The sequence below is a fragment of the Chionomys nivalis genome, chromosome 17, assembly GCF_950005125.1.
Source record: "Chionomys nivalis chromosome 17, mChiNiv1.1, whole genome shotgun sequence".
NCBI lineage: Eukaryota > Metazoa > Chordata > Mammalia > Rodentia > Cricetidae > Chionomys > Chionomys nivalis.
In genome coordinates this window covers 48779577-48798102 of record NC_080102.1, presented here as the reverse complement: position 1 = coordinate 48798102, position 18526 = coordinate 48779577, and the positions used below count along the sequence as shown (strand labels likewise).

General features: G+C 38.7%; 1 protein-coding gene across 3 annotated transcripts in view; it reads right to left on the bottom strand.

The window, feature by feature from the left end:
• Cntn1 (contactin 1) overlaps positions 1–18526 on the bottom strand; it is a 266999-nt gene that overhangs the window by 187813 nt on the left and 60660 nt on the right. The window contains exon 1 of one of the 3 annotated variants that reach the window (XM_057791548.1): positions 15104–15247. The exons of the other annotated variants lie outside the window; for them this stretch is intronic. The gene's annotated coding sequence lies outside the window, so the exon portion shown is untranslated. Of the gene's footprint in view, positions 1–15103; positions 15248–18526 lie in introns of those variants that run through there. 3 annotated transcript variants of the gene reach the window in all.

Genomic DNA, 18526 nt, shown 5'->3' with positions numbered 1-18526 from the left:
GCTGTAAATTAGGAGGTTGCCTGGGGAAGAGGTGTTTTTCAGTCTAAGTGACAAAATAGGCATCTGCCTAGAAGTGACAAAACAGGCATAGGCATAGACATGACCTAAGTCATTCTCCTGCTACCTAGGAAACAATGTTAAGGAAGTTTGAGTTACCTCCCCCTCTTTCATTTTGTCTTGATATAAAAGCTGTTTGGAAAATAAATGTAGGTGATCTTCAGGATTTGAATGAGCCCTGAGACTCCCTCTGGATATTGTCCTGTGAACTGTACCTCATTTATTCCCACACCTCCACTCTGGTACTAGAAATGATTTATGTCCGGGCTGGTCCCCAATATATTGGCATCCAACATGACTGGTGAACCTCCAAAAACACAAAAGAAGTAACCAGAAGTATGGAGGAGAATGTGAGGAACCGGTAAGAAAATAGCACCACAGGTGGATTGATGAGTAATGATCACTCAGAAGTAAGTATTAGAATAGAGAGAGAGAGAGAGAGAGAGAGAGAGAGAGAGAGAGAGAGAGAAGAGGAGAGGAGAGGAGAGGAGAAAGAGAGAGAGAGAGGGAGAGAGAGAGAGAGAGAGAGAGAGAGAGAGAGAGAGAGAGAGAGAGAGGCAAAATAAAATTGGGAGCAAAACATTTGTAAATAATAAATAGAGCTATGGGACACAAATACAGTTGATTAGAGATATATTAAAGGAAGGGGAGCAAGAGTACAGCAACATCAGATAAATTTTTTTTTAAATTTATAGAACAGCTATGCCCTTGGTTTTCCAAGCACAGAACGTTAGATGCTGAGACATAAAAATAAAAAGTTGGGATAAAGATCCAACAACATTATTACAATGGTTTGTGTCTGGGCTTTCCACACATCTACTCTGGTAGAGAAATGGTTTATGTCCAGGCTGGTCCCCAACATATTGACACCCAACATGATCGGTGAACCTCCAAAAAGACAAAAGAAGTAACCAAAAGTATGGAGGAGAATGTGGGGAACCCATGAGAAAATTGCACCACAGGTGGATTGAAGAGTAATTTCCCCAACAATGTCTGAAACACAGATAGCACACACATGAATTTGCTTTTTTCCAGAATGTGACCTTCTCTTAATCTCCCTTACTCTAAGGACACAAGATTCCATCCCATCTTCTCTCCAGATGACAGGTTTACATTCTTGTCTTCCTCTATGGACACTAGAACATCCTCTAGATTTGGCAAATAATAAGTTTTGTATTGTTTTGCTGCTGTTGCTAACCTTATCCAAGTTACCATTGCCCTTTGCATTATTAGAATAAGTTCCTGAGAGATCCCTTCCCATCTCCCACCAGAGCAGCACTGTTAGAGTAACCATGCCATTATTTATTGGCTTAAATTTTAATTATTTTTAATGCAATGCTGTCACTATTATGTCAACAGACTGCAGTATGTCTTGTATCATCATTATGTGCTATACAATCCTTCCAGTCACCCTAGGTACCTCATGTTCACTCTAACACAGCCTCTATTGGCATTCTCTGCTTTGTGGAACATCACCCTGTCCCTAGCCTCTTTTCTTAGCTAACTTTAGGTCATCACTGAAGTTGCTAAGGTTTGCAATTCCCTTGCAGTTTTCTCTATAAACTTCTGTCTTTACTCCTTAGAGCTCTTCCTTATTCAATGTTTAATAATTGTCCTTTTTCTACTGGGAATTAAGATCATTTTCATTAAACATATATTTTCATGAGGGCTTTGTTGTTTTTCGTTTTGATATTTTGGTTTATCAAGACAGGTAGCTTTGGAGTCTGTCCTGAAACTAGCTCTTGTAGACCAGGCTGGCCTTGAAATCACAGAGATCTGCCTACCTCTACCTACCCTGAGTGCTGGGATTAAAGGCATGCGCCACCACTGCATGAGGGCTTATTTAATGCCTTTGTCTGATGCCAGGGTCTTGTTTATCCTTGTATTTGGTGATCAAAACATACCAAACATTTTTCTGATTTCATATGGGACAAGGTACAGTCCTTCCATTCATTAATAGAATCAAATTCCATAAGATTGGAAGTTGGCAACTGCAATAGGTAAGGCGGGGGCTCTTTCCAAATAAATCGTTTATGTTCATTTTCAGCTTCAGACTCTGGCTACGGATTCTTGCATGATATTTTCTGTTCAGAATCATTTCCCCACTCCTCCACTCCCCAAATTTTATCTCCTCAGCTCACCACTCCTATTCTGTCTTGAATCCTGCTTTGATTCAACGTAATTCTGTATCTCTTGACATTACTGTTTGTTTTTTTTTTTTTTTTTTTTTTTTTTTTTTTTTTTTTTTTTTTTTTTTGGTTTTTCGAGACAGGGTTTCTCTGTGGTTTTGGAGCCTGTCCTGGAACTAGCTCTTGTAGACCAGGCTGGTCTAGAACTCACAGAGATCCGCCTGCCTCTGCCTCCCAAGTGCTGGGATTAAAGGCGTGCGCCACCATGCCCGGCGCGTGCGCCACCATGCCCGGCGACATTACTGTTTGTCACATTCCCACCTAGAGTGTCAGCCTAAGACAGAATACTCATCAGCCATTATTGATTCTGGTTCATTCTCTCATGGATTCTGTTCACTCTGGGGATGCTTACTTCACCAAGTGACTCTCCTTGGACAGGTTTTATTGTTCTAGGGCAAGATTTTTAAACTCCTAAGAAAAGACCACCTGGAGCACAGATCCCTGGGCACCCCTCCTGGCATGTTATTTGGAAGTCTGGAGAATAGCCCTCAAACTTACTTTTCTAACAAGCTCCATAAGAATTGTCATCACTGACGAGGCCTTGAAGACTTTCCTTTCAGAGCTTGAGACAAGTTTGTTAAAATCTGGTCAAAAGCTGTGGTTTTATAAATACTAGGGTTGCTTTAGAATCTCTTATAGCTGATAAAAATGGTCCAAGTGATGTCTCTGTTCTTGTTTAAGTCATCATATTCCTATTACATTACACAATCTCTCTCTGCAATATAAACCTTCCAGGCAGGAAATGCGGCTGCTTACATTTTTCATTATGGCATTTTAAAACACAATGCGATTTTGTTGAGGGCAATTGTTTTTCACTAGAGTCATAAAAGCTCTTTGAATTTATTTTGTTCAGAAGTGGGATAACTAACTTTGTATGCGGACCTGGCTGTTCTTTAAGTAGTCAGTTACTTCAACAAACATTAATGTGGGCATGGCTGTGAAGACATTTTGAAGATGTGCTTTACTTAAAGTAAGCTGACTGAGATGTTCCAAGGGCTTCCATGACTCGGCCACAATCCCCAATCTTCCCCTCCTCCCTTCAGAGTTTGGGGCCTCCTCCAGTCACCCACATGCAGGACAAAGTATTGGAAACAGCTCTGTATTCTTTGTACTTAGGCCATACACCCATCCTGTGTCTTCCTGTGACTCTTTTTTCCCCGCTTTGAGAAAGTGTCATCTGTGTAGTCCTGGCTTTCCTGGGATTCTCAGCAGAGACCAGGCTGGCCTTGAACTCACAGAGATCCACTGTGCTTACCTAGTGCTAGCCTTAGAGGTTTATACCACCCTGGCTCTCACTGCGACTCTTGGTACATCTTAAAAGTTTATCTGTGGGCTTTGATTGTGGGTATTTTATTTGCTTGATACTTCTGTCTTCTTCAAAGAATGTTCAAGCACTCAAGATATACTTATTAAACAAAACAAAAAAATAAAAATTAAAACCAGAAACATGTTATATTTGTTAGACTATCTCTCAGCAAAGGGTCTCAAATAACAGCTTTACCTAATAGTATAAATTCAATTCTATTTGAATGATATTATTTATAAGATTTAACTTATTAATAACTTCTCCATTACATGACATTATCTACATAAATATCAATACTATTTAAAAAACAAGACACTTGACATTTGCCAATATCTCATTTGGGTAAAATTCCAGGGGACTGTAATTTTAATGACAATAGTTGTAGTTCGGTTTCATGTAAATTATAGATTTTTCTCACCACCAATTCAAGGGGAAAGAAAGAAAGAAAGTTATTTATTTTCTGATTCAACGGACAGGCTATAAAACAGCAGGAACTCAGGCAAGTCAGCAAGCAATGGATCTTGAAAGGAACAGAATCCTCTCCACTCCGCACTGGCTGGCACAGCTCTTCCCCAACAATCCCCCATTTAGACACAGACACAAACTGCCCTTTGTGCTTTGTTGAGGCTATAACTGAACCATCGCTCTCAACACACTTCAGAAACTCAGAAATAATGTTCCTGTCTCTCACAACATAACTAAGGCTATTCACTCTAAGTGCTGCCGGGAGAACGTGGTCACCTGCGCTGAGTTTCTCTTTGAGCTACCGCTGGGGTATTAAACCACACTTCTTATCTTGTCAAGGTCCTGAAGTTTTGTTTTGTTTTGTTTTGTTTTGGTCTTTCACATATCTGAATAAAACCCTAAACTCTGAAGTGTTTATCAAATAGGTGCAATAGAAATGATCTAAAGTTCCTCACCTGACTTCTCGCCAACCCACTGACCTAAAGGGCAGGGTTGGGAACAAATGTCAGCAGTGATAGCACTCTATGGGTGTTATGATAAAAATAAGCACCAGTTTTAGAGGAAGCAGGAATAATAGAGTCATCTCCCTGAACGGCTGAGTAAGAAGATGAGGAACAATTTCATCCATTTGAGTGATTTCCCAGTGCATGAAAGAGAAATTCCTTCAGGAAGAGGAAGCCACACATGGGAAGCAGTAGGGGTGGCACCCTTGGACCTCCAATCCACAGAAATGATCAAATGAGTGACACCACTTAGTAACAGATTGTCTGCCTTATGAATTTCAAAGTTTAATACTTGAAGTTACAATGTGCCACATCTCTTGGTTCCACATTATCTACGGACACAGTCTGATCGTCTCCACATCATAGGTGCTAAACAAATACTTACTTCTAACTACACAAATGATAACGTTTTCTAAATATGTGTACCACTTTGTCTAGTGTTATAGCAGGTTAAAAATCTATTGTAGCTAAATACATATCTATGTCTGTAACAACATAAACAATTGTAAGTCAAGACAAATCATAAGATAAATTATTTAAATCAGAATAAAAAGTCATACAGAAGTAAGGAGTTTGGAAATTAAACAAATCCTCCTCTTTCCTGTATCCAGCAGATAAACCAATCCTCTGATGTGTCTGGGCCAATTATTTCAGTGCATTGTGTTGAAACATTTTTCTTTTGCTGTCTTCTTTAATTCTTCACTTTCCTACTGTTACATATCCATAAATTTTCTATCTCAAAGATAAATGGGAGCAGAAATGCTACTTAGAAACTGAATGGAGGTGAGTAATCACCTACACATAGAAAGGGATCAACATAAGTAGCGATGTCTGAAAATAATTCAAAAACTTAGGCAAAGCAAAATCTAAGATCAGTGTGGCTATCTTAAAAGCAAACATTGTTGTTAAATGTTATTAACTAATTGCTAAACTAAGTGCATATTTTTCATGTTGATGTGTAGAAATTTGTCTCAAAGTTCTTCACTAAGTACGAAATTACTACCTCTAACTCCGATAAACAAAATTGTTTAAACAATAAAAAATAAATCAATGGAGGAAAAGGGCTCTTTGCTACTCTAGCTCTGGGTGTGGGAAAGCCTCACTCTTGCAGGGTGTGTCTAACACTAAGTCAGGAATCATGGGGACCCCCCGAGCTAGGAGTAACAATGTTGCTGTTCAGTGTTAGCTCTGAAGTGTGACTTAGAGACACTGCTAGGACACAGACAGAACTTGTCTTCTGGGATCCTCACTGTGGGGATTTTAGGAGGGGCTTCTGAGCTGGAGAGCAATTACGGAGACATATGAGAAAGCTACTGGGCTCCATTTGCTTTGTCGGGTGCTGGTACAAAAGGGATAGAGAGAAAGGCTTTCCCTGGGGTTTAGAGTGCACTGGAACTCCCTTCTTGTCTACAGATAACCAAGTAACAGAATCCTGGATATCCAGAGGGCTGCCAGGTGGTGAAGAGAAAGAGTGAATGAAGACCCAGCTTCTTTCTTATGGAGTTGGTTTTTATGCTCAGGGAAGGGCACTAGTTCCTGTCTCTGTAGGTAGCCCACAGATGTTGGCAGCTGATACCTGGAGGTCATGCCTTCTAGGAGCTTTCCTGGTACAATGAAATGCCAGTATTCTAGAAGTGGTAATTCTCATTTAGTTTAGTGGAATTGTGGTCTCCTGTAGCTGAGATAGCCCCAGAGAGGGAGTGTCATGGTAGGGAGATTTACCCAGTTCTCAAAGAAGGAATGTTGAGAACAAGGAAGTCCTTTTTTTTGTTCTGCAGATTGGTACTGGTGCAGCAGCAGCAGTAACCACTCACTTTCTGTTCTGTTGTTGTACCTGGTCTTCTTCAAGTTTCTACCATTGCTTCCCGGGAATTGATGTCAAGGCCATCCCTTCTATTCCATTTTTAGAACTAATTTTAAAATTGTTTTTATTGAACTATATAGTTTTCTTCACTACCCTCCTTTTCTCTTCCCTCCCCTTCCACCATCTCCCATGGCCCTCATGCTCCCAATTTACTCAGGAGATCTTGTCTTTTTCTACTTCTCATGTAGATTAGATCCATGTGTGTCTCTCATAGGGTTCTCTTTGTTGTCAAGGTTCTCTGGCATTGTGAACTATAGGCTGGTTTTTTTTTTGTATTATATCTGAAAACCACTTATGAGTGAATACATATGATATTTGTCTTTCTGAGTCTGGGTTACCTCACTCAATATGATGTTTTCTAGATCCATCCATTTTCCTGCAAATCTCAAGATGTCATTATTTTTTTCTGCTCTGTAGTACTCCATTGTGTAAATGTACCACATTTTCTTTATCCATTCTTCGGTAGAGGGGCATTTAAGTTGTTTCCAGGTTCTGGCTATGACAAATAATGCTGCTGCACATATATTTGAGCACATGTTTGTGTGGCAGGATTGAGCTTCCTTTGGATATATACCCAAAAGTGGTAATTACTTGGTCTTGAGGAAAGTTGTTTCTTAATTTTCTGAGAAATCGCCATACCAACATCCAAATGAGCTGTACCAGTTTGCACTCCCATCAGCAATGCAGGAATATTCCCTTTACCCCAAATCCTCCCAAACATAAGTTGTATCCAGTGTTTTTGATCTTGGTCATTCTTACAGGTGTACGATGGAATCTCAGAGTTGTTTTGATTTGCACTTCTCTGATGACTAAGGATGTTGAGCATTTCCTTAAGTGTCTTTCAGCCATTTTAGAGTCCTCTGTTGAGAGTTCTCAGTTTAGGTCTGTACCCCATTTTTATAATGGATTATTTGTAGAACTTTTATTTTATATGGTAAAATATAAAGTTTGTATTTTGTCCTGTTTGTCTGAACTCAATGCTATGCTTGCATAATAAATTTGACATATCATCTGTCATCTCAAGTCTTAGCTGCTGGATTTTATAAGGTGAGCCATTATTATTAAACTTCAAGTCTCTTTGTAATTCTAGAATGTGCTTTAGGTCACATTTTCGTATTTACAGAGTTGTATATACAGCTCTGACACCAAACATAAAAAATATAGAGATGGTGTCACTGGAGACATAATATGAAAAGAACACAGAAAGTAAGTCTTACAATAAATCAAGACAATGTGTTGTGAATCAAGGGGCAGTTTGATACTAAAAATCTATTAATTGTTAGAGCAATATAGTGAAAAAGTATTCCTGTCTCTCCTATGAGACCAGAGAACAGTTAAACCAAGAGCAGCGACTGTCAGCCTTCCCAAGTACGAGACTGTGCCCTGTGCCCATAGGACCAGCAACACCACGCTGGACAGCGTTCAGGGGTCACAGTTGACAAGATTTGATTTACATAACTCATAAATCTACAAAACTATCTCCAGATTTGATGTAGGGATATTAAATAATCATATTTCAACCCGCAATGTTAGAATTCTCCACATATTTACATCATATTATTTAGGGGGATAAATACAAAGGTAAAGTTTTGCATCAATGCTAATAAAATGGGTTTTACATTAAGCAGCAGGAAAGCAATCTATACCATAACCATGAAAGTGTCCAAATTGCTTAAAAGTAACATGTTTTAAAGAATTTTACGTGAAAGGATTTGCTTTCAAAACAAAATGAAGAGAAAATAAGACATTGAATTTTACATATGAACGGTCTCAGAATATTTCAAAACATTAGCTGAGGCTTGTAAGATGAGTTACTATATCGGTTACTTTCCTGTTGTTATGAGAACACACCATGACCAAAAATGACTTCCAGAAGCATTTATGTGGGCTTTTGGTTCCAGAAGGAAAATAGTCCATCATGACAGGGAGGCATGGCAGCAAGCAGGAGGCACAGCAGCAGAGCAGGAAGCTGAGAGGGCACATCTCCAGCCGCAAGCACCAAGCAGGGAGAACGAACTGAAAGTGGGGTGAGTCCAGAAGCTCTCAAAACTCACCCCCAGCATCATATTTCCTCCAAAGACCACACCTCCTAAACCTCCCCCAAACACATGAGCCTACGAGGGACAATTCTCACTTAAACAATCACAGTTATTAGTAGAGGTTTAAAATTAAAAAATTAAGTCTTTTCACTATGATCCAATGTCACATACAAATATATCTTTATCCCTCCATTTTGAGAAAGAGGAGAGCAATTATTCTGTCAGTTCAGGAAAATTTCTCAGTAATCCAAGTGCTCTTCACTGATAGGTGATTCAGTAATCAAAATGCAAATAGGTAGATTAGAGTTTCATCTGTATCTCATGCCAAGTTGCAGCTCAGAATAGCATTAGTGCAATAGCAGAAAGTCATGCCTAAAACACAGATTATCTCCATCTGGAAAAAATCAAGTCTAAAGTCATCACAGAGGCAATCATCATGTAGCAATTAATATTCATGCCAGGATCTTATGCTAAACAGTCTGAAAAGAATCCAACGATGTAGGAGACATAGCCCTCTTCCGATACACATTTTATAACTCATTATATATGGATATAAGATGGAAAAGTAGCAATATGGTTTTAACTAAACACTAAAAATGGAAGACAAGATTAGGAGGATCCAGTAATATATAGTAAGACTGTGTTATACAGTATACAGTGATAGGAAGTTTACAAATGCTTATGAAGATAATTCTAGGATCTTCAGAGTAAAATGATGGAAGGAGACTAAGAGGTATTTTAATGACTCTAAAAGATCACCTTGAAGGATGTCCCATCTCTCATTTAGCTAACTCCATTTTGTTTCTTACTCCCTCTTTTCTTTTTATTATTTCTGTTTCTTTCTCCCCTACAGATTTTGATTTTTAAGAACAAATCAGAAGATGAAGTCTTATGAAAAATTGTTGAAACCAATATCTGAAGGGCAGAGGCCTTGACGCCAACAGAAGTCTGTATGGAGACTATGAGATGCCTGCATAGGATAGGTAGACCACAGCCAGACCAAACTGATTTGGAAACCCCCAATCTTTTCTTCTGTTTCTTATAAAAATGAGTATTCCTATAATACAAGCATTCTGCAGATAAGTTTTAGATCAGTCTTTCTTATTCTGCACTATAAGATCTCCAGAGAATGAGGTGCCCTCCCTCCTTTGCCTCTCCATTGCTGGTCTCTTGAACAGCCTTTCCAGTTCTTTGACTCAATCTTGCTGCCCAGACTTCTTGGAGCCAAAAATTTCATCCTAACTCTGATAATACCTAGAAAGGACCTCAGTTTTGGCATAGAGACATTTGTTTTTAGTCACTTATTAGAAGGTAATAACAGAAACATTTATAACCTGCTAAATTATGGATTAGCAAGCCTCCACTGGAGTGGGTCATAGAGATGCTAACAGATTTTCCAAGGTGATATTTACACTTTGATAAAGATCTTTCTGAATGAACTTCAGCTCCTGATTGAGGCTACTGGTGGGAAAAGAGAGCAGAAGCCTTAAGAGGTCACCATGAGGGAAAACATAACTTCCCATTGACTCATGTTCAGAGGCATCGTAGATGTTCTGAAGAAGGGGAGTCTCTCCATTCTGGGAACACCACAATGGATATTATAAGCACAATGACTGTCTCGGATCCTAAATGACACATGGGATCATGAGGCTCAAATGTTTGCATGGATGATATTCAGTCATTTCACCCATGGAGTAATGGGAAATCACCAGTTGGGATGAGCTAGGAAACTAACATTGCTCTAGTAGCTTGTTTGTAGTTGCTGAAAACTGGGATCCTGTGACTTTCTCACTGGTTGGCTATTAGAGTACAAACAGATTGCAATAGCTGGGGTAACCCTGTAGGAACTGGAGAATGGGCGGAGATCTGCAGAGAGGACCTTAAGGAATTCCTCAACTTCCTGAAGCCAAATAACTTCCTTCGCAGACTGAGTCTCCTCATATATCACTGGCTGGCCTAGAACTTGTGATATAGACCAAGGCACACAGATCCAACTGTATCAGCTGCTCCAGTACTGGAACAAGGCACATACCAGCATGCCTGACACCAAAGAAGTACTTTAGTCTAGTGAAACACCAGGTGTAAGAAGGTTCTGGCTAGTAATTTATAAAATCCATGTTCAAACCAATTCTATTTCACACTTATTTTCAATTTCAATCCTCTACATCAAAAATGCCATAAGACCCTAGTATGTTCTCCAGATAAAACTGTACATCTAGGAAAAACTCAATAATCTACTATTCATTAAAAACACCTTCACATGAGCATTATAGTGCAGCTTTCTGAGAAAACAAATCTTGTATTTGTTTATGAAAGGCTCAGTCCTTTGGTTTATACCACAGGGAATCTTAAGCAGTGAATCGCTTGGGCATGCTCAGATTTCCTTTTATTTAATAAGCAATTTTTGTCTTGATGAAATGAATGAAAAGTCATGAGATTTACTCCATTAGCCATACTTAGAAAAGCAAAATAATGGCTTTTAATATCTACTCCATAATTTATTCTAGTTGAAGAGGAATTCAAGTTATTAAAAATCCAAAGTAATTCAGTTGTGCAATAGAAATGCAATAATATAATGTAATGAATAGTCCCCAGTGGCTTTGGAAGACAGAGGACAGCTGTAATCCTGTCACAGCATTTCCCAAAGTGCTAAGAGGAGAAGTGAGTACTGTCTGATGGCAAATACTTTGATTAATAATAGTTTCCAAGTTCTGAATAAACTATTTAGAAAAACCTGTGAAATTGTTGAAAGTCATATAAACTGAAAGTTATTAAGCTTCAAAAGTAATAAGCAAATGTACACTTGTTTGATACATAAGAAATATTACTCTGTTACACTTCTAATTCATGAAAAATATAAATGTAAAATCGATAGAGGGATAGATTTTATACAAGCCACATGTCCCATCGGCACCTGATTGATAACGAGTATCAAAATGAACTGATGATGAATATGTACTCAGTAATGGATAGTTCTTTAAGTCATAGGTTTGTCCATGATCACACCTATTAGCTATTAGACATGGCCAACTTCACTAAAGCATGAAAGGGAACTAGGAGGCCTTCAGAGTAACACCAATTAAAAGATGGAAGTCAGTAGCATGATGAAGGAGCTATTTCCAGAGAGACACAATTCTCCAGCTAAACAGTACATTCCCATCCATCCCAGATATCATCTCTGCTTCCTTAGCTATCTCTCATTAGTCTAATTAGATTCCCCTGGCAGGGCTCTCCCTTGCTCCTCTGGCTACTGTCAGTTCTTCGTAGTTGGTCTCCATCAGTGAAATGTAGATGTAATTTCTATTGCCTTAATCCTAATTCACTTTTCTTACACTCTGGATCTCTGATAATTAGATACTCTCCAATGCCCACATTTCCTTGAACAGTATTCAATGCCTTCTCCTTTGAATGACTCCCATTCCCCAAATTCCTCCAGCAATCTCAGCAGAAATAGAACAGTAGGACCATCAATCTTGGCAATGTCTGTGGCAACCACTTAGCATTGAATGAGAAGAATCTTTGTGACATAGAATATGAGAGACACACAGACTGTTTGAACGTTTCATATTCAGCAGAAACACTCTACATGGAATGAAAAGGCGAGAGAGGGAGGCTACATAAAGAATTAAATCCGTCTTCTCAAATGCTGGAGATGTAGATGAGCCCACAAGGCAAAATACTTGGTGCCTTCACAGTGAGAGCAACCTTCAGCTCTTAGAAAAAAAAAAAAAAAAAAAGACTTGGGTCCTTTTATATATGCGGTAAAGAGACTGAGTTTTGCCAGCAATTGAATTAACAGGAAGCACATGGTGATGCCCATACTGTGGCTCTGGCCTATAGACCTATAATACAACTTATAATATAAAAATATATTCTATTATTTTAACATAGCTTTTATTTAAAATACTACTTTTGGGGTAACTGATCATGACAGAAATAGAAATTTAATGCAATATTAAAAATACTTGTTTTTTCTTTGTCTAGTTATTCCAATAGATGAAGTTTATACTACTATCATGGTTTTGTTGGGTTTTGCTCATTTATGCTATTTCTAATTTTTGCAATTATTAACTATTAACTAACTTCTTTATAACCTTACTTAGGGGTTGAAGCAGTGCATCCAGAGGCAGGGAGCCACAAAGAGAACCTATCTCAAGAAAGGTAAAAAGCAGTAGTAACATCTACTTGCAATCACACACATGAACATATACACACAGACACAAGAACATATACACCCATGAACACACAAACACATATACACACATGAACACACACATAAGAACATGTACACATATGAACACACGCATGTACTCCTATAAACATACACACATTAACATACACACATAAGAACAAGCACACACATATGAACATACACACATACACATTTCATAAAAAGAACTTTATGCTGGGAACACTGACTTGGGGCTCAAAATGTAAAGGATTTTACTGTTTTTCACCAAATTACTCTGAACCCAGATACAGTCTGAATTATTGAATAACATTTGTCAAACCACACCGATAAGTTCTGACATCAAAGCTGAGGCAGAAACTGACACCTCCAAATCCAACCAGTGACAGAGTGTGGATAGTATACTTCCTTGATGTATCTTCTCACCGCGGAGTTTGCTGCTCGTAAGCCTTCTCTGCACAATGTTGCCCTGGCTCTCTGTAGACCTTTCTTCTTAGACTTCAGCAGGGACCACCCTGAGCTGATGCGCAGTTCCCAGCTCTCTGATGGCATCATGATCACCAATTCCTGCTCTCACGTTATCCCCTTTGAATTTTTGGTTTTTTTCCTCACCACCTCAGGACCACATTTGAAAAGCAAGTTTTCACAATTAAATGTATACAGATTTTCATATTGCATCTGTGAGAATGGCCACCCTTCTGTAATTTTTTGACCTATTTGAATTTATTCTTAAGAAAACAGAATTGATTTACTGTATTTATAGCATACAGTAAAACTGTCAAGAAAGTTGCGGTCATTCTACTCAGCTTCTTTATATGTATGGTGTGCATGTTCATATATGTGCACTGTTGCAGGAATATGAGCATTTATGAGCAAGCATGTGTGCCTGGGAAGGTTAGAAAACAACCTAGGGATTGTCTTCATCTCCCATGTTGTTTGGGGTGTATGTTGTGCATGTTCACATATGTGCACCTTTGCAGGAATATGAGCACTGTGAGCATTACATGTGAGCCTGGGAAGGCTCCAAAACAACCCTGGGACTGCCCTCATCTTCCGTCTTATTTGAGGCAGGCTCTCTTGATATTTAGCATTGCACCTGCCAGGCGAGGTGGCCTGAGAGTTTCCAGGGATTCTTTGGTTTCTGCATCTCATTTCCCTACAGGTGCCCGGGGATTGCAGACATGCACTGTACACAGCATTACATGGGTTCCTGGGATCCCAGGTCTCATGCTTGCACAGCAAATGTTTATCCACTGAACCATCGTCTCTCTAGGCATTAGTCCCTGAGCCACCTCTCCATCCTGTCACTCAACAAATTTCATGAATACCTGATTGTTCGGACTTTGTGAAGAGTAAAGAGCAAACCACAACTACTGCCGTGCACACTTGATATCCCTGCGTTCTGAAAGTATGTTCATAACACAATATGAAGACTGAGTACCTGACAAAAACAGGAGAAAATGGATAACTCACACTTTGATTTTTAAATTTGCATGAACTGGGATTTCCATTTCCTTGAGGGTATTTAGGGATCTTAATCTACGCAATCTGGAAGGGTAAGCTGCCTTTGGGCTTCTATGACATGTGTGCATGCACTACTGTGGTGTTAATTTACACACACAGGTGAGAACCATGAGAATATAAATCTACTATATAGGTCTCTTTATGTCTATTTCAGGATTTAGTTACCATAGGTACTATATAAATCCTTTTGACAGATGTAATTCATGAGTGGAAATGTTCAATAAAATTCAAGGCAGGAGGATTCTAACCACTCTGCACATTATAATTCTAGCCTCTGTTTCTTTTGATAATGTTAGGAAAAAAGATTTTTAAAATGTTGGTATTAGTCCGGGCGCTAGTGAGGGATGGTGGTGGAGGCAAAAGTGTATCCCACGAGGCCCAGCTCTTCTTTATCTTCATGCTTGTCTGCCCTCTGACTCACACCTTGCATGGAACAATGAAATAAGGTGAGTTTTGATTCCATGATATAAACAGTTTTAAAGTCTCCACGCCTGAAGCATCCTTGCTAACAGAATAGCAGACAAAGAACCATACTTAAAGGTTGGAATACCAGGTGTAAGAAACTGAAGTGAACTAGCCAAGTCTGCTCTGCAAAATCTGTGTTAGGAGGTCTGAATTGGATGATCATAGGTTATCTTATTTTAAAAGAAATCAGCATTTTATTGCCAAAGAGATAAATGAAACCTACACAGCCTTTAAGACTTTAAGATGAGGCCTAAGAGATAAAACATTTATTTAACTTGCTTTTTCTCACACACACTTTCAAGTTTAGATACAGCCATATTTTATTCAAATACTGCCCTGAAAAATATATTTACAATATCAAAGCACATATTTACAATTGTATACTTATTCTTCCAGAGAAATTTCAAACTCTAATATGATACACGCGCGCGCGCGCGCACACACACACACACACACACACATATATATATATATAGTAACAGAGTTAAGACCATAGCTTTACCTCTTTTTTCACTCATTCTTCAATGTCTAACAGAATAGATGGCTCCGGCTCTGACTCTTCACTGAAGCTTCCATAGTGGTAAGGGAACCAAGCACAATCTCTTCCCTGCTGAAACACTTCTGCACTGCAAGTCACACTCCTTGGTGTCCCTATTACTGTGTCCACCTGCTCTGTCACAGCCCTGTTGTGTTGGCTGATGTCTTTGCCACACCCTGTGCACCTTCCTCTCAATTGTTCCTGCTTCTGTTAGAATCAGGCATTCATTTCTGGTTATTTAAAATGACAGTGCAATTCTAGCGCCTCATTGTTACTTTTTAAAAACTCGGTCACACCAGCTAGACTGTGGATTCTTTCACTAAACTTTGGCAGACAAAATTAAGACAGTGTGTGGCGTTCTAACAAGACTAGAATAATCACCAGCAAAGGGAGTCCACACAGCTCCACCCTATGGTTACATAATCTTGGTTACATTTTTCCAAGCAGACTTCTTTCTCTCTAGCACAACATTTACCTGTATCCTCTTTCTTGCTTTTTTTTCAGTCGTCATCATATCACAGTGAATGCCCGTCTTCTTCCTTCTACTCAGTGTTTTTCTGACTCCCCAAAAGCTGCTTAACTCTTCCCCCTTCCAAGTAGTTTACTTAGCTATAAGGAAACAAAAGTTAAATATTCAACAGACCTAAGCAAGGAACTAACTGCACCACTGCCAGCTATACAACCCAAGCTGACCCTCAGATTTCTCATTTCAGAAAGGGACTAACAATGATGATGATAACGTTTTTTGTTTCATAGGGCAGGAAGATGGAATAAGGATACAAAGTATCTAGGGTACATAGTTCAACACATGAACTGTAGTAACAAATACAACACATTATTGCTGTTGTTAATGACTTCATGACCTCCTTATTCCATCCTACCTTAGATTCTGGCTTCTATCAGCAACTTGATCATTACACAGTTTAAGTAACTTTTTTTATGATTCTCTTGTGTATGGGGATACAGTGTTATTATATATGTACTTGTAGGGAAAACATAAGCAGTCCACTACATATTTGGGTTATCTTTTAAATGTGAGACATCGTAAAGCAAACACTACTGTTGAATGCTTATCATCAATCAGAATATTGCCAGCCCTCAGGACTTTAGAACAAACATTCCATTACATATGACGCCATAAGCCTCTATTCCTTAGAATGAACATGTACACATGATCATATATAGGACTTACCTCAGGGTGGTTCTGAATTCAGTTTCAGAAATAGTCTAAAGTACATTTATAAATTAATAATTATTAATAATAATATTATGATGCTATGGTTAGTTAACTTGAGGATTAAAGTACTTTGACTTCTGGTAACATTTATAAAATTTTCTAGCAAATATCTGCCTCATTTTTATTCCCTAGTAACATTAATCTCTGCTTAGGCCAGAACCATATGATTTCAGTATATTTTTAAATCACATTTAGAAAATTAGTGAATACTTTTAAGTTAAGAACATTTGACCTCTTTTTAAGTTCACTTCATTCTAATTGCTTATATCTAAACCACATCTTATTCAGCATTATCTTCTATTAAAAATTAATGCTTTAAATAAAACCATTTAATGTCCTATTTCACAGTGGAGAACACTGAGGAAACTAGATTGGAAGGGTGGGGTCTTCTTTTACATCAGTATGCATACTGATAGAGATCTATCAGCTGAGACATTGTTATGTCTCATCATGCAAACTTAAGGACCAACAGTTTCTTTATGACAAGTCAAACATCAAATTCAAGTAGACATTTATGGGATATTCAGTCTTACAAGAAAACCAATGAAAAATTAATGTGAGTAAGAGAACAGAAAGGACTGGACTCCCAAGTTTTGGCTGGTTTGCTTGTGTCATTGCCATTATAATGGAAAAATATCTTTCCTCTTGATAAAATCTGAAACTGGATACAGAAACCTGAATCTGAGCAGGCACTGAGGAAATCAATAGGCCGACCCTACTTTTGGTTATTACGCAAGGTAACCAAAGACGATGTTTAGGTCCTTCTGCGACTACGTTGACCTACTGATACCGTAACAGCACCACATACTATTATGTCATTTTGGTGGCTTATTTCAGCCTTGTTGGAATGAAAGATGGTGAAAGAGAAATTTTGTGGAAAACAGATTTAATAATTGATGGAGGAGGGTCATCTGTCTATGTGTTACTCTCATTGGTTAATAAAGAAACTGCCTTGGCTTTTTGATAGGGCAGGATTTAGATAGGTGGAGTAGACAGAACAGAATGCTGGAAGAAAGAAAGCATAGTTGGTCAGTCGCCTTGATTCTACTACCCGCGATGGACATAGGCTAGAATCTTTCCTGGTAAGCCACCAGCTCATGGTGCTACACACATTATTAGAAATGGGTTAATCAAGATGTGAGAGTTCAGTGTTTACAAGAATACAATTTGTGTGTTGTTATTTCAGTTGTAAAGCTAGCAGTGCGGGAGCCGGGCAGGATGAAAAGCAGGTCTGCTGGCTCCTTCACTACAAATAATAGCTAACAATCCTTTAACCCATACGAGATAATGAAATAACCGAATGAACAAAATGTTTAGGTTCATCTTTAATAAGTATGTGGGAGTATTTATTACACAGTCATTGACAGAGAACAGCAGGGTTAATCAAGGACAGCTGATGAATATCCAGTCTAGGTCTATTACTAGGTTTAATGCCTCAAACTAAAGAAAGACTGATTTTTCTATTTAACAATTGAGAAAAATGCCCAGAGGGACAAAGCCCCAGGCTGAAAGTGCAACATTATTGTGTCTTATTGAGGCTTACATGAAATGTGCCTTCTCTTGTTCCTTTATCTCCTCTGGAGGCTTTCTGTCCCATCTCACAGATGCTTCTTCATAAACTTTCACCTACCAGTGTAGGGATGCCTTTGGAAGCCTACTGCATTTACTCTTTTTAATTTATTTTTATTTATGTGTACATGACTTTGTGAGTGTATGCCACAGGTATCTACAATGGTCAGAAGAGGGTATCAGATAACCTGGGACTGGAGTTGCAGATGGTTGTTAGTGACCTGAATTGGGTGCTGGGACCTGAACTCCAGTCTTTTGGAAGAACGGTAAGTGGCCTTAACCAAAGAGCCAATCCGTTTATCCATAGTTCACGCCTATATCCTGAGATTTACTGTTCTTTTAGTTGCTCATTTGAGCTTTAAATGCTATGGATATTTTCACATCATTGTGTTTTCACGTATTTGGATCCATTCCTGGCTGTTTGTATGTGAGTCAGCGCTTTCTCACAGAGGTCACCTTACCAGCGAGAGTGGGGTTGCTTTCTAGTAGAAAGCAAAGCCTGATTCACCCATGACTCATCCTCCTTTCTGAAGGAAGACTTACAGCATCTTTACCTAGATTTCCTTTCAAAGGAAAGCCGG